This window comes from Tachypleus tridentatus, chromosome 13, assembly GCF_004210375.1.
Source record: "Tachypleus tridentatus isolate NWPU-2018 chromosome 13, ASM421037v1, whole genome shotgun sequence".
Classification (NCBI taxonomy): Eukaryota; Metazoa; Arthropoda; class Merostomata; order Xiphosura; family Limulidae; genus Tachypleus; species Tachypleus tridentatus.
In genome coordinates, this window is record NC_134837.1 from 47,928,072 (window position 1) to 47,941,552 (window position 13,481).

Sequence of the window (13,481 nt, forward strand, 5' to 3'; positions counted from 1 at the left end):
GTTTTCTGCATCTGATTTTCCACAGTATGTTACAATTCGTTTTCCTAGTTTGATAAAACAAGTCTTTCAAATATCAATATTTTGAAGTTCTACGTCCCAAACCTATCCATTGATACCTTATCTTTATATTCTAACTGTCCTCTCTTGATAACGAAAAGTAAGGAAAAAAAACAAGACAAACAGGTCGAAGGATTTTAATATGTCCACCATCTTCCGTGGCTATACGTAAATACTTCTAAGACCTGAACTATCTGTATATAGCTTGTGTAGTTGACATTATAAATGGGACAGCGATCAATAAAAACTTTAGTGGAATTGCAACCATTTCCTCTGAGGTGTAAAAATCCCGCTGAGTATTTTGATAGCAACCGTGAAGACGTACAGCTAAACGCACTCATGCGCGAAGCTGTACCAAGCATGCAACATGAGCTTAAACGTAGACGTTTATATTGAAGAGTAGAACTTATGAAAACATTTGAGAACCATATCCGTAAACGCTACAAATAGTATAGTACATCAACACGATATTACGGACCTGCTATTTCTTTTTATACACAGTTTTATAGCATACTACTAGAATTTCAGAAAGACCTTTGCGAGTGGAATTTTGACCAGGGAGAAAACATAATCAAATTAACGATAATTAAATCACATGTTTTTTTGTTTTTTGGGTTTATAGACATAAGTTTTTTTTTTATCAGTGAAGATTATGACAAAAAGACAAACTTATTGTAACTTATTTAGATAAGATAAACTAGAGAGGCTATAGATTTCTTAGTGTTCATAAAGGAGCACTAATATCAGATTATTTGGAGAATATTTTGTAAAGGTTTGCAAGGAAACAAATATGCTTTTACTGGTATGGTGATTTCAGTCCTACCTAACGTACGCCAAAGTAATTAGAAAGTCAGTCAGTAAAGACTCCATTGGTAGTGAAAGATATTTAAGCTCATATTATTTTTGCGTATAAGTGATAAACTGGAAATGACATATTGCAAGAATATTTAAGTCGTGAAACTCAAGACTCAAACAAAGGGGTGGGGGTGGAAGCGGGGAGCAAATTAGATATATTGTACAGAAAAGAACTTGCCCTCATATAGATCGTTTTTGCTGTATAAACCACATAACTGATTTCATGTTCTATGATGATTAAAGTATTTTTAGAGAGATGCGGTGACTGTTTATATAACACAATATACGGACAATAATATTTTTTTTTCTGTTTCCTTTGCTTAAATTTGGAAACTAACATTAAAATATTTAAAGTAGCGAAACTGTTTTTTTTTCTCTGTCCTAATCAGACCAATTTTCTCACCTAATACAATCCATTCTGTTCATGATATCAAAATATCATGGTATAGCATCCAGTAAAGAACCGTGAGTGCTTAAATTAGGTTCATGCGAGTAATTGATGGGGATTTTTTCCCCATAGAGTGATCTACAGTAAAGAAAACAATATCTTCCTTTGTTTACCCATCATCTGTTTTCTCGTTCATTTTTTTCGTAACCTCGATAATAAAGTGGATGCTATAACAAAACAACAAATTAAAATTACTGCATTTGACTGTTAGATGCTCAAGATATAGCTTTATTTAACGGCGCACATTTACTTTGGAAATCTATTTTTTAACGCTCTTTGACGTATTTTTTAAACAATAGTTTAATATTTGTTAGAGATCTTTAGCAAACATTAAATTCGCGTAAATTAAAATAGCACACACTTCATAACTGTTCTTTATGATTTACGGTAACAATTCTGGGGAACATACACAACAAATACTAATAATCATGAACTTAATGTCAATAAAATGGAACAAGAAATAAAAACATATTAGGAACCACTGTTTCGTACTAGTTTTGAAACAGTTTGGTTCTTAAGAAGATGATTTAATTTGAAAATATTTAATTAATCAAATTACAAAAAAAAATATTGAACAGCTACCATAATTATGAAGTTACAGTCTACATCAACACTTCCTGGTGACTTAGCAGTAAGTCTGAAAGCTTATAACACTAAAAGGTGGATATGATACCTGTGGTTAGTACAGTACAAAAACTCCATTGTGTAGCTTTTGCTTAATAAAATAAAAATGCAAGAGTATCTTAGAAAAATTGCAAAGGAAACATAAAACCAACACATATGATTCACACCTTTTTCAACCACAGTTTTATAAAAAATAAAACTCGTGTGTTTTCAGTTATTTGCTGCGTCGTTACACATTTCGTTTATGGTTACATATTGTTGCTAATATGTACAGCCAGAAACGCTCTTTATAACGACAGAAATTTTCTGTTGTATCGATGAATAAAGGTCCAAAATTCCCTTTTAAGACACACCAAAAGATGTTACTAGCTCGGCGTTTCACAGGACAGCACAGATCGGAAAACATCAATATTTTCTTAAAATCTCATAAAGAGGCCTTGAAATGAAACTACGTTCATCATAAAGGTTGTCGAACAGCCCTTATGATAAATCGATACTTTTCAGAAACCCTCATTTCGTAGCGTGTAACCAGAACTTTGTATTTTTCTGAAACTCTCACTACGTGGCGTAACAAGAGGTTCGAGCTCTCTCCCGCATACTTATCAATACCCAACACATTGGAACTCATTGGAATAAAATCAAAGTTTAACGGCTTTTCGTTAATGCTTTGCTCAAGAACTGATATAGAGTGAAAACAATGAAGTTATTTGTAAGCCCACATGAAAATAACTTAACATTAATCATTTTGACATTAAACGTGAGGAAAAAAAGGGGGGGATTCAGGTTTTAAAAGCCTTGAAATTACATTTTGATCGTCAATTTTAAACTATATATGGTGTTTTTAATCTTGTATTTATTTGTTATATGAATAACGCCACATTGGGCTATCTGTTGTGTTAAGGCGTGCGACTCGTAATCTGAGGGTTGCGGGTTCGCATCCCCTTCGCACCAAACATGCTCGCCCTTTCAGCTGTGGGGGCGTTATAATGTAACCGTCAATCCCACTATTCGTTGATAAAAGAGTAGCCCAAGAGTTGGCGGTGGGTGGTGATGACTAGCTGTCTTCCCTCTAGTCTTACACTGCTAAATTAGGGACGGCTAGCGCAGATAGCCCTCGAGTAGCTTTGTGCGAAATTCAAAATAAACAAACAAACAACCTGCTGTGTTCACCGCGGGAAATCAGACCCCAAATTTTAGCTTTGGAAGGCTGACAGACTTATCGCTATCACACATTGGGAGTAATTTTCGGTAGCTAGTATTTAGTAAAAACAAAACTAAGAAAAAAAAAGGTTCAAGTTTTTTCCTTTGTAACATAAGTTTCTAATTAATGAAGGGTTTTATTAACAAATTTGTCTGTAAATAATCGTCTGGAAAATTACGTTTAACGTTTCTTTTGTCATGTTTTATTAGAGGTTATTATTTAAATTATATTATTATTCTTCATTTTATATTTTTTTGTTATCAGTAGTTTTCTAATTAATCTTTTGTAATTAAGTTTTATTGAGTTTTTATGATTAATCTCATGTAATCAAACTGTATTGATTGCTAACGTATTTCAGTTTTTGGTTCAAGTTCGAAGTTTCTATAAGACAACACACACATACAAACACATGTACTATGAGTTTTATCTTTTGAGAGTTATTTCTTTGAATGATTTTTTTACAGAAAAGTTAACTGGCGAGGTTTGATAATTAGGTAAAATAATCAATAAGTTCAACGTGTTTAATCTTAGGTTTATGGAAGTTTTTCTTTTATATTAAATATTCATACGTACATGAAAGTTTTATTTCAATATTTAGTATTCAGAATTGCAGAGATGGAGTTTTATTATTATTCATTTAGGCTAATGCACGTTACGAGGAAGAGTACAAAAATGTATTGAAAATTCTAAAAGTATTTTTCTTCATATTTTACTGAAAAATTGGCCATATATTTATGTTATATTTACGTCAAATTTCTTTAGATTTTAGTGAACTTTTAAAACTGTCTTTTCTACTTGTTCCTTTTTTCATGTATAAATCTGTGCATTATGTTTTTAACCCATTGAAATTTATTAATTAAATACATGATTATTTAATATTTTTCTTTGACATTCACGGTCGAAGTAAGTGTTATATCTCTCGATAGTTATTTGTTTCAAATAAATAATATCATATCAGTCAGTCTGATTAATGTTACGCTGTAGATCTACATTCATATCAATGTATTTTCACTTAACATTGAAAAAAGCATTAAATACGTACAGTTATAAGAGCAATTGTTACATTTCCTTTAGCACAATTTAGTAATAAAATTTTACCGTATTTTCAACTGAATTGTTAACTTTCCTTTAGTTAATTTAATTTTTTATTAGAACGTTTCGGCAATAGAATTTTGCCATCTTTCCAGCTGAACCGATTTTAAATAAAAAACATCTAAGCTCATGATTAATTGGTAGTTTGTTAAATTATACGTAAGTCTGATTAGCTTATAAATTTCCAAGAAAGCACTCTCAAGCTTCTGGAACAATCTTTTCATTCTTGACCTGATTTTTGTTCGTTACTTCACTTTTTTAATTGGCCAACTATAATTGCAGGTTTCAATTTGCAACTCATTAATGTACAACCTAACAATTACGATCAAATTTTATGATAGTTTCAAGCTTCAAGTATTTAACTTTAAATGAGATATAAAAATCGCTATTCAAAGTCGCTGAAATACATCCCTTACCTTGAAAGATAGTCTAATTTTTCATTTATTCAGTTAAGAGATATTTTATTTTGTAAATTGTTTGAAATACTGTCTCTTACGTATTGATAACGATAGTTTTGTTTTGTTTTGTATTAGATGTACATTTGAATAATACTGGAAAGTAAAAATTATATTGTATAACATTTGCAATCTTTAATCTGTGTTTTTATCTCAGATTTTTCGCCCCCCTTTAGTGGCACAGCGACATATCCGCAGACTTACAACGCTAGAAACAGGGTTTCGATACATTTGATAGGCGCCGGGCATGGCCAAGTGGGTTAAGGCGTGCGACTCATAATCTGAGGATCGCGGGTTCGCATCCCCGTCGCACCAAACATGCTCGCCTTTTCAGCCGTGGGAACGTTATAATGTTACGGTCAGTCCCACTATTCGTTGGTAAAAGAGTAGCCCAAGAGTTGGCGGTGGGTGGTGATGACTAGGTGCCTTCGCTCTAGTATTACCCTTCTAAATTAGGGATGGCTAGCGCAGATAGCCCTCAAATAGCTTTGCGTGAAATTCAAAAACAAAACAAACTTTTGATACGCAAAGCACAGATAACTTACTGTCCAAAAAATTACAATAAATAAAATTGGAAGAGTATTAGGTCATGTACAATACTTTTTTCTTATGCAAAGGTTTTAAACACTAGTTGTTACGCAAACAAGACGTTTCCAGGGTGTTTCAAAGTCCAGGAAACGTATTTCTTTCTTTTAAATGAAATAATAACCGTCTTTTCGTGCGAAATGATATGACGAAAAGTGTACGCTTCAGCCCCTTACAGCTTATACAATTACCAATCTTTCTCAAATCAGACATTCGTTGATCACTTAACCTGTGTCACGTCAAATAATGTGAAAGTATAGTTGTGATACATTCCGTTCCATTGTGACTTTATACTGGCTTTGTCACATGACTTGCTGAATTGCATATGCAAAATTGTTTTAATATAGCGTACGCAACCCTCTGTAGAATACAGAAAATATCGTTACAGTATTTTTCTATATTTAGAAATGTTTATAAATTTAAACGAATATAGAGTTAACATTTTCATTTTTTTTGCAATAGTCACTTCCCTGAACAGTGATTTGCTGAAGTGATTGGACTTGCTCTAACTTTGTTTTGTTATTCTCTACATGATATGATTATCAAATTTATCAGTTGTTACTTAATACTGAAGAACTAACGGTAATGATTTCATTGGCTGTGAGCCAGAATTTCCATGCTAATCATTTTATCGGGGTAGCGTGGAAAACTCTCTTTCACTTAATAAAATTACGAAAATATCTTTCTTTTTTTTTTCTGACGTATAATCTTTCAATGCAGTCCAGACAACACTTGAATGAATTAACCTTACCTACCATATCATGTGCACACTCGCCCGCTCGATTCCGGATAAATTCAAGGTAGTAGAACTGACAGTAATTTCATTTTCACTTGTGAAGATGAATATAAATAGAATCAACATTTTCCAGCCACCTTGAGATATGAAGATAGAAAGATGGCAAATATACCCATCCAGCTTCCATAACTAGCTAAACTCTCAATTATCTGTATGAAATATAAATAAATCGTCTGTTTCACTTTGTTAAAACATCAATCTGTCATGAATGGCTCGTGTTATTAGTAATGGATTTAGATATCTTCTAAATAGCCTAAAGTCCTGATATAAACATAAATATATTAATGCTAGTCCATTTATGATATTGATTCATAATATTAATGATTGATTAAGTTGGATTAAAGTTACATATATATATATAACCTAATATTAGTATAGTTTCAAAATACACTTGTACATATAAGAATAAAAAGTTTCATTATCTGTCATAAAATTAAAGATACAGACCAGAATTTTAGTAAAAACGATTAATCCAGCTATTGCTTAATAACTGTTGCAGCAGGTTTAACAATCCAGCTATTGCTTAATAACTGTTGCAGCAGGTTTAACAATTCAGCTATTGCTTAATATCTGTTGCAGCAGGTTTAATAATACAGCTATTACTTAATAACTGTTGCAGCAGGTTTAACAATACAGCTATTACTCAATAACTGTTGCAGCAGGTTTAACAATACAGCTATTAGTTAATAACTATTGCAGCAGGTTTAACTTATTCTTTTTTATTGTTGTTTTGATTTTACTTTTAAATAAAGCACTAAAGAACAACAAAAATAAAATAAACTTTTAAGGACTTTAACCCAAAGCTGAAAGACACAGGTCTCAGGATATCTTTTTCCACTTACACAAAACTATTACGTATTTTAATTTATCTCGGACAAGCTTCCAATTTATTATGTTACTTACTATTAGGTTATTACGATTCGAAATAGCCTAGCATTTTAATTTTAATTTAGAAGCTAGTTGAACATTGATATATATTAACTTTATGATATTTGCCAACAATATTTTATACGCACAATATTCTTTTTTAACACAACTATATTTTAATACACAAACAACAACACAATTTATAATAACAGTTATTATAAATAATAATTTCTATGCAAAAGTTTTACAAACTTACAAACAGTATTAAGTTTTCTATTTGGTCTGTAACTGAATATTTTATCAACAGTTCACGGTGAACGAATTAATTTTGAGTTGATAAACTAGTTTGTTCTCAATTCTTGAGTGGCATAACGCCGTATACAAGCTGACTTAAGCCCGGCATGGCCAGTGGTTAGGGTGCTCCACTTACAATCTGAAGGTTTCGGATTTGAATCCCCGTCACACAAAACTTGTTCGCCCGTTTCGCCGTGGGGTCATTATAACGTGACGGTCAATCCCACTATTTGTTTGTAAAAGAGTGGTCCAAAAGTTGGCGGTAGGTGGTGATGATTAGTTTCCTTCTCTCTAGTCTTACACTGTTAAATTATGGAGAGCTAACGCAGATAGTCCTCGTGTAGCTTTGCACGAAATTCAAAAACAAACAAACAAGCTGACTTTTGTCCAACGAAGATATCTATTATCCTAGTAAAAATACTAACATCCCAAATTAATTCTCTGCAGTTAAACGGTTCATAGTGTTTGAAATCTATAAACGTTCTTGGTCAGTTATCTGTAGTTTCCCGATTGATAAGCATTTCGTTTGTCAAGCTTATAACTTCTGAGCTTTATAGTATACTAGCCGTAGCAAAACAACCTCTTCGCGCTTTGATTTATGAACATTAAGGCGACGTTCGCGAAAATGCAGTTGTCAATAATACTGGCAATCATTAGTATTTTACATAGATACATAGTATAGTGTTAATTTTTATGCTCCAGAATCTTCTACAAATTTATAGAATTGGTGGAAATTTCGCAATACATCTTTAACACTATAAATTACATGCATTTCTAAATATTTATTAAACCGAAACAAACAATGATATTAAAATAAATATGTAAGAGTAAATCTGTTACAAAAAGTTATGATATTTCTTTTCTTCTCTCATTATCTTAGTTTTCGACTTCTGGACGTTTTCCTAAATTGATGACATATTCAAGGCATTTTATTAAATGCACAAACGTTTATTTTATACATAAAAAAGTAACAGCAGTTGCAAAACTATCGCCTAAGATAAAGAAATAAAAACATTGTACTAGAAATAATTTCGAGTACCGTGAAGTTTAAACTGAAACAAATGAGAATTATTCTTGCATTTCATAGGTTTAAAAATTCATAACAGCAGTTTAACTTTATGCTCAATATCAGAATTAATGAGTTGTCTCACTTTGTTTACAATTCAAACTTCTCAAAACTCATCATAAAAATTCATTTCTCTGACGTCAAAGAGAAAAAAATACTTTTCTCTCCATCCATCAGAATAGCACGAAAAATCTTAAAGTAGTAATTTCATTTTTTGTTGCTCTTTACTTCTTCAAAAATAAACGTAATTAAATTTGCTTCGTTTGTATCTGTTGTTACCGCCATGAACTTCAAACAATGATAGTTTAAATTCTAATTTGAAAACCGCTAGAGAATGATAATTTTGCTATTCGTGAAGTGAGCTGTGAGAATAGAAGACGAGGGTCTCATTATTTATTGAATGAAACTTCAAGGAATCTTGCACAACCTGTACTTTAACAATATAGATTTTTTTCCTTGTTAAGCCAATTGTAAGGAAATATGCGACTACAAGAATTTAAAGATTAACCAATAAGAAGTTACGTCATACACTGTTCAGATGAAAGAGTTACCTTCTACCTCATGCATTGCATAGATCAATGTATTATCAGTGATAATTTACGCAACGTATTGCTTATGTCAATGAATTACCAGGATAATTTATGTCATGCATTGTTTAAATCAACGGTATGTCATTGTAGTTGTACAATTGCGTTTATGTATTGTTCTAAACCAAGTATTTTCTATAATATTATATGGCACGTAGAATTAAAGTAATTATAGTTTTATCCATTCATGAACAATTAACGAAATTATTAAGACATAATAAGGATGATGACATTTGTCTGTTAAACACAAAGTTACAAACTGGCAATCCTTTCTCTGTCCACACGGGTATCGAAACTCAGCTTTTAACTTTGTAAGTCTGCAGTCATACCATTCTGCCCCTAAGGGGGAATGATGGCATAAACAAACATATTGCACAGTTGTAATGGTATGAAAACCTTTCTTAAACTGGCAGTAATGATTATACTTAACTATAGTTGTCAAAATCTATTATTGTTAGCCTTATTATATTCTCTAAACACTAAATTATCTATTTAGTTCTTTAAAAATTTTCAAGAAGAAGAAAAGTGTAAAATATTATTCAACTTTATGATGTCCGCCAAATTCATTAACGATGACGCTGTTGACTCAGAATCAAAGTTAATCAGGAAGGCGAAATATAACAAATACAGCAGTATTCGGAACAATATACATATATAAACATTTGCTATAATAACAGTAACTATTACAGCCAATTACAGTAGGAGCCAGAAGGACCATGTGGTCTAAGCCTCAAGCTCAAAGGGAGTCTCAGGTTTAAACACTTGTTACTTTTTGCATTTTTTTAAGTTTTGCAACTTGTTTTTATGAGTCTCCCAATCAAATCAAAATGTAACACACACGTTCTCAGCTTAGAGTTCGAATTTTATATATATATATATATATATACAAATTAAGTATTAAAATCAAGTTTCACTTTTCTTTTCGGCTAATTATTGTCTTATTTTGTTTTCATATGTTATCATTTCTTTTTATTATAGCCAGGGGCTTCAGAAAACAGAAGTGACCAGGTCTTTCTGAATCTCTGAGAGGGCCTGATATCTCTTATGATATAAACGCCTTTCTTTAGGCTGGCGAAGTATGACCAAAATTAATTTTAAATAATGTAGTGTAAAAAAATAGTAAACCTAATACTAATGTCATATAACAGTTGTAATTACATTTCGACAGCTCGAAAAAGGCATTCAAACCATAACAATTATTGTTGTTGTAAAAAATATATAGTTATACTGATAGTGTTCTGAGCACTGTTGTTTTTGTTGTAGCTAAATGGGCCTGATGAGCTCTGTTGTTGAGCAAATCGCATCTTCAGCAAAGAATATGGCGAACATAGTATAGTTGAAATTTTTTAAACACTCTTCTTATGGAAAAAAAACTATGGAACGAATAATGAATAGTGATAAAAATATTATAAATCTCGTGCTAATAGCATACGACAATTATAATTATGCAGTGTTCATGTCAATTAAAAAATAGTTAGAGTGCTTATATTCTATCTTTCACAAGACACAACTAGTAATATTTTAAGGATTAGCATAGCTTCGTGATTAGGGCACCCACCTCACACTTTGCTGGTTGCGGATTCGAATCACTTTACCAAACGTGTCTGTCCTTTCACATGTGAGGGTTTTATATTGTTAAAGGTTTTACAAATAGCACTGGTGAAAACAGTTATCCAAGAATTGGCGATGAATGGTGTTGACTATCTGCCTTCCTTCTGGTTTATCACTTTAAATGTAAGGAAATCTAGCGCAGATAACTCTCAAATAGCTTTACCCAAAATTCCACTACTATTTTGTAATATTAATGGCATCCATGAATTATTTTTTTCAAGTGAAATACGTGTCGGTTGACCAGCCATATGATCTAATGTACAAATATATCCCACTGATATAAACGTTGTAGACAAATAAACGATAGAAAACTTTTCTTAATCAGGTTTTCGAGTTAATACAGCACGTTTAAAATGAAAGAATACCTAAAATGTTGAGGTAATACGGCCCTTTCTTTCAGCAAGGCTGCTTTCAGTTATCTCAAAATGCTTAAAAGAGAATAACGCAATGCAAATTGGATGCAAATACAGCGAGCGTCCTGGCTAATCTATTTCCTTTATATTCTCTTCTTCCAGGACGTTGCTTACATATCAGCCTCAAGAGGACTAACCAGATATCCTGGAATATAAATATGTATATTTTCGATCCTGCCAATTTATATGTATGTATGTATAAATCTGTATGATTTAAGGGCGAAACTATTGCAGCAAAAGGATGTTGCCATAGCAGGAGTACGAGGGAAGTGAGGAAGAAACATAAAACACGAATATGTCATACTTCTAAAGGCTATCACCCGAGGGCGTGTTGCTAGGTCGCCATGACAGGTAGTCAATATGTCATAGTTCACCAGAGGGTACAACTAAACTCATGGAAGTCTTAAGTTATAGTTTGATACCAAGTAAATAATTACATAATAATACTGAAAAGAAGAGCACGTGTTTCCAGGCCGCCATAACTTATGCAACATATGTTTCATCATGTTTAATAATCAATCATTAACAAATTAATTAAATCATCCTTAAAAGGACACTTAAGGTTAATTCATTTATAATTAAATCACCCTGAAAAGAATTGTTAATACTAATTACTTAGTTAATTCTAAAATGGAAAGTGAATGTTAATTCATTAGTTAATTAATTAATATTTAAATTTTCCTGGAATGAAGTAAAAAACATGTTTTTAGGCAGTTATGACTTATACGATAAAGAATACAATTAATAACTGATTCGATAGTTAATTAACTCAGTTATAATTAAATTTTCATAAAAATGACGTTTAAGACTAATTCATCAGCTAACGCTCCCAGTGGCATAGCGGTATGTCTACAGACTTACACTGCTAAAAACCGGGTTTCGACACCCGTGGTGGGCAAGAACACAGATAACCCATTGTGTAGATTTGTGTTTAATTATAAACAAACAAACAACCATTAGCTAATTAAACATCCTGTCCTAAAAGAACAATATATTAATTAAAACCTTCTATTATAATTATCAACCAAGTATTTAAAGACTTTTAGTGATATAATAAATTGAGAAAAATGTTGTTTTATATAACATCTTTAAATAAGAATACAACAAATAGAGAAAAATCATATATAAAGAGGAGCGTGTTTTCTGATACCAAAGCCACATCGGGCTATCTGCTGAGCCCACCGAGGGTAATCAAACCCCTGATTTTAGCGTTGTAAACCCGTAGACTTACCACTGTACTATCGGGGTGTAATAAATGAGAACTTGCCATGCGGGGAACGTCAAGAGGGAAGAAGTATATTTCACAGTAATACATAGTTGGTCCAAGAACTAAGTTATTAAATTTTCAGTGCTTGTAACAAAAACTATAATCAATATTCACTTTACACAAGTAATTAAAGTAATTAAAAATTATACAAAACATTGCAAAACTAAATCAGCTATACATTTTATTTACATATTAAAATTGACCTTCAGTATATGGTGGACTGAGCAGATAACATATGACAGTGTAAATAAAATATATCTATTAAACACATATAGGCAGAGAACACACCAAAAACAAGTATTTTGATTGTTTATATGAAATGGACAACCTAGAAATTCTGTTTCAGCATCTTTCAAGTTTCTTATGATGAAAGTACGACATACATTTTCTTCACGTTTTATAAATCCAGTATGTTTATAATCCAAAGAAGCTGTCACGTCCCTTATACTATGTTTAGATGTAGAACTCGCATCTTTGTCCTTTAAATATAACATGCAAAGTGAGATACATAGTCTTAAGTTCTTGAAGGTATAATCACTTAAAGCATGTAAAGCATGCGGTATCGTTCATCTTACAATTTAGGCAATTTTTATTTGACATTGAAAGTGTGGAATACATAACTTCTTTTAATATTTCACAATATTATTTAAATGGAACAGTTATTATAACTAATATCTGTCCTACCATTAAACATAATAAATTAGCAACTTACTGATTACTATTATTTAAAGCACACAAACCTTCAGACTGTCTCAGGTTAAGACATTAACAGTAAATCACATGCGTATGGAACAGAAGTTTAAAAATTACAAAGGTCAGACACAAACGGTAAGAACACTGACGTCAAGACAAGGTAGTTTGGAAGGTGTCACGTTGCCACACTTAACAGACAGTATTTGAAATCTTCATTTAAAATATAGCAAAACATTTCGAAACATCGTGTTCTAAGTTGACTTAAGCAGCCTGACAGCATGTAGGGCATAGTATGCTATAACTGATGTTTTATCATTGATAATTGCATTTTAGAAATGTATAGCTTAATTAAGTATATTAGTTGTACTTATCTGATATATTAAAAATATCTTTACAGTGTTTATTTGAAATTAAGCACAAAGCAACCCAATGGGCTATCTGTGCTCTGCCCATCGTTGGTATCCAAATCGGGATTTTAGCGTTGTAAGTTTATTTATTTTGGAATTTCGCGCAAAGCTACAAGAGAGTTATCTGCGCTAGCCGTCCCTAATTGAGCAATGTAAGACTAGA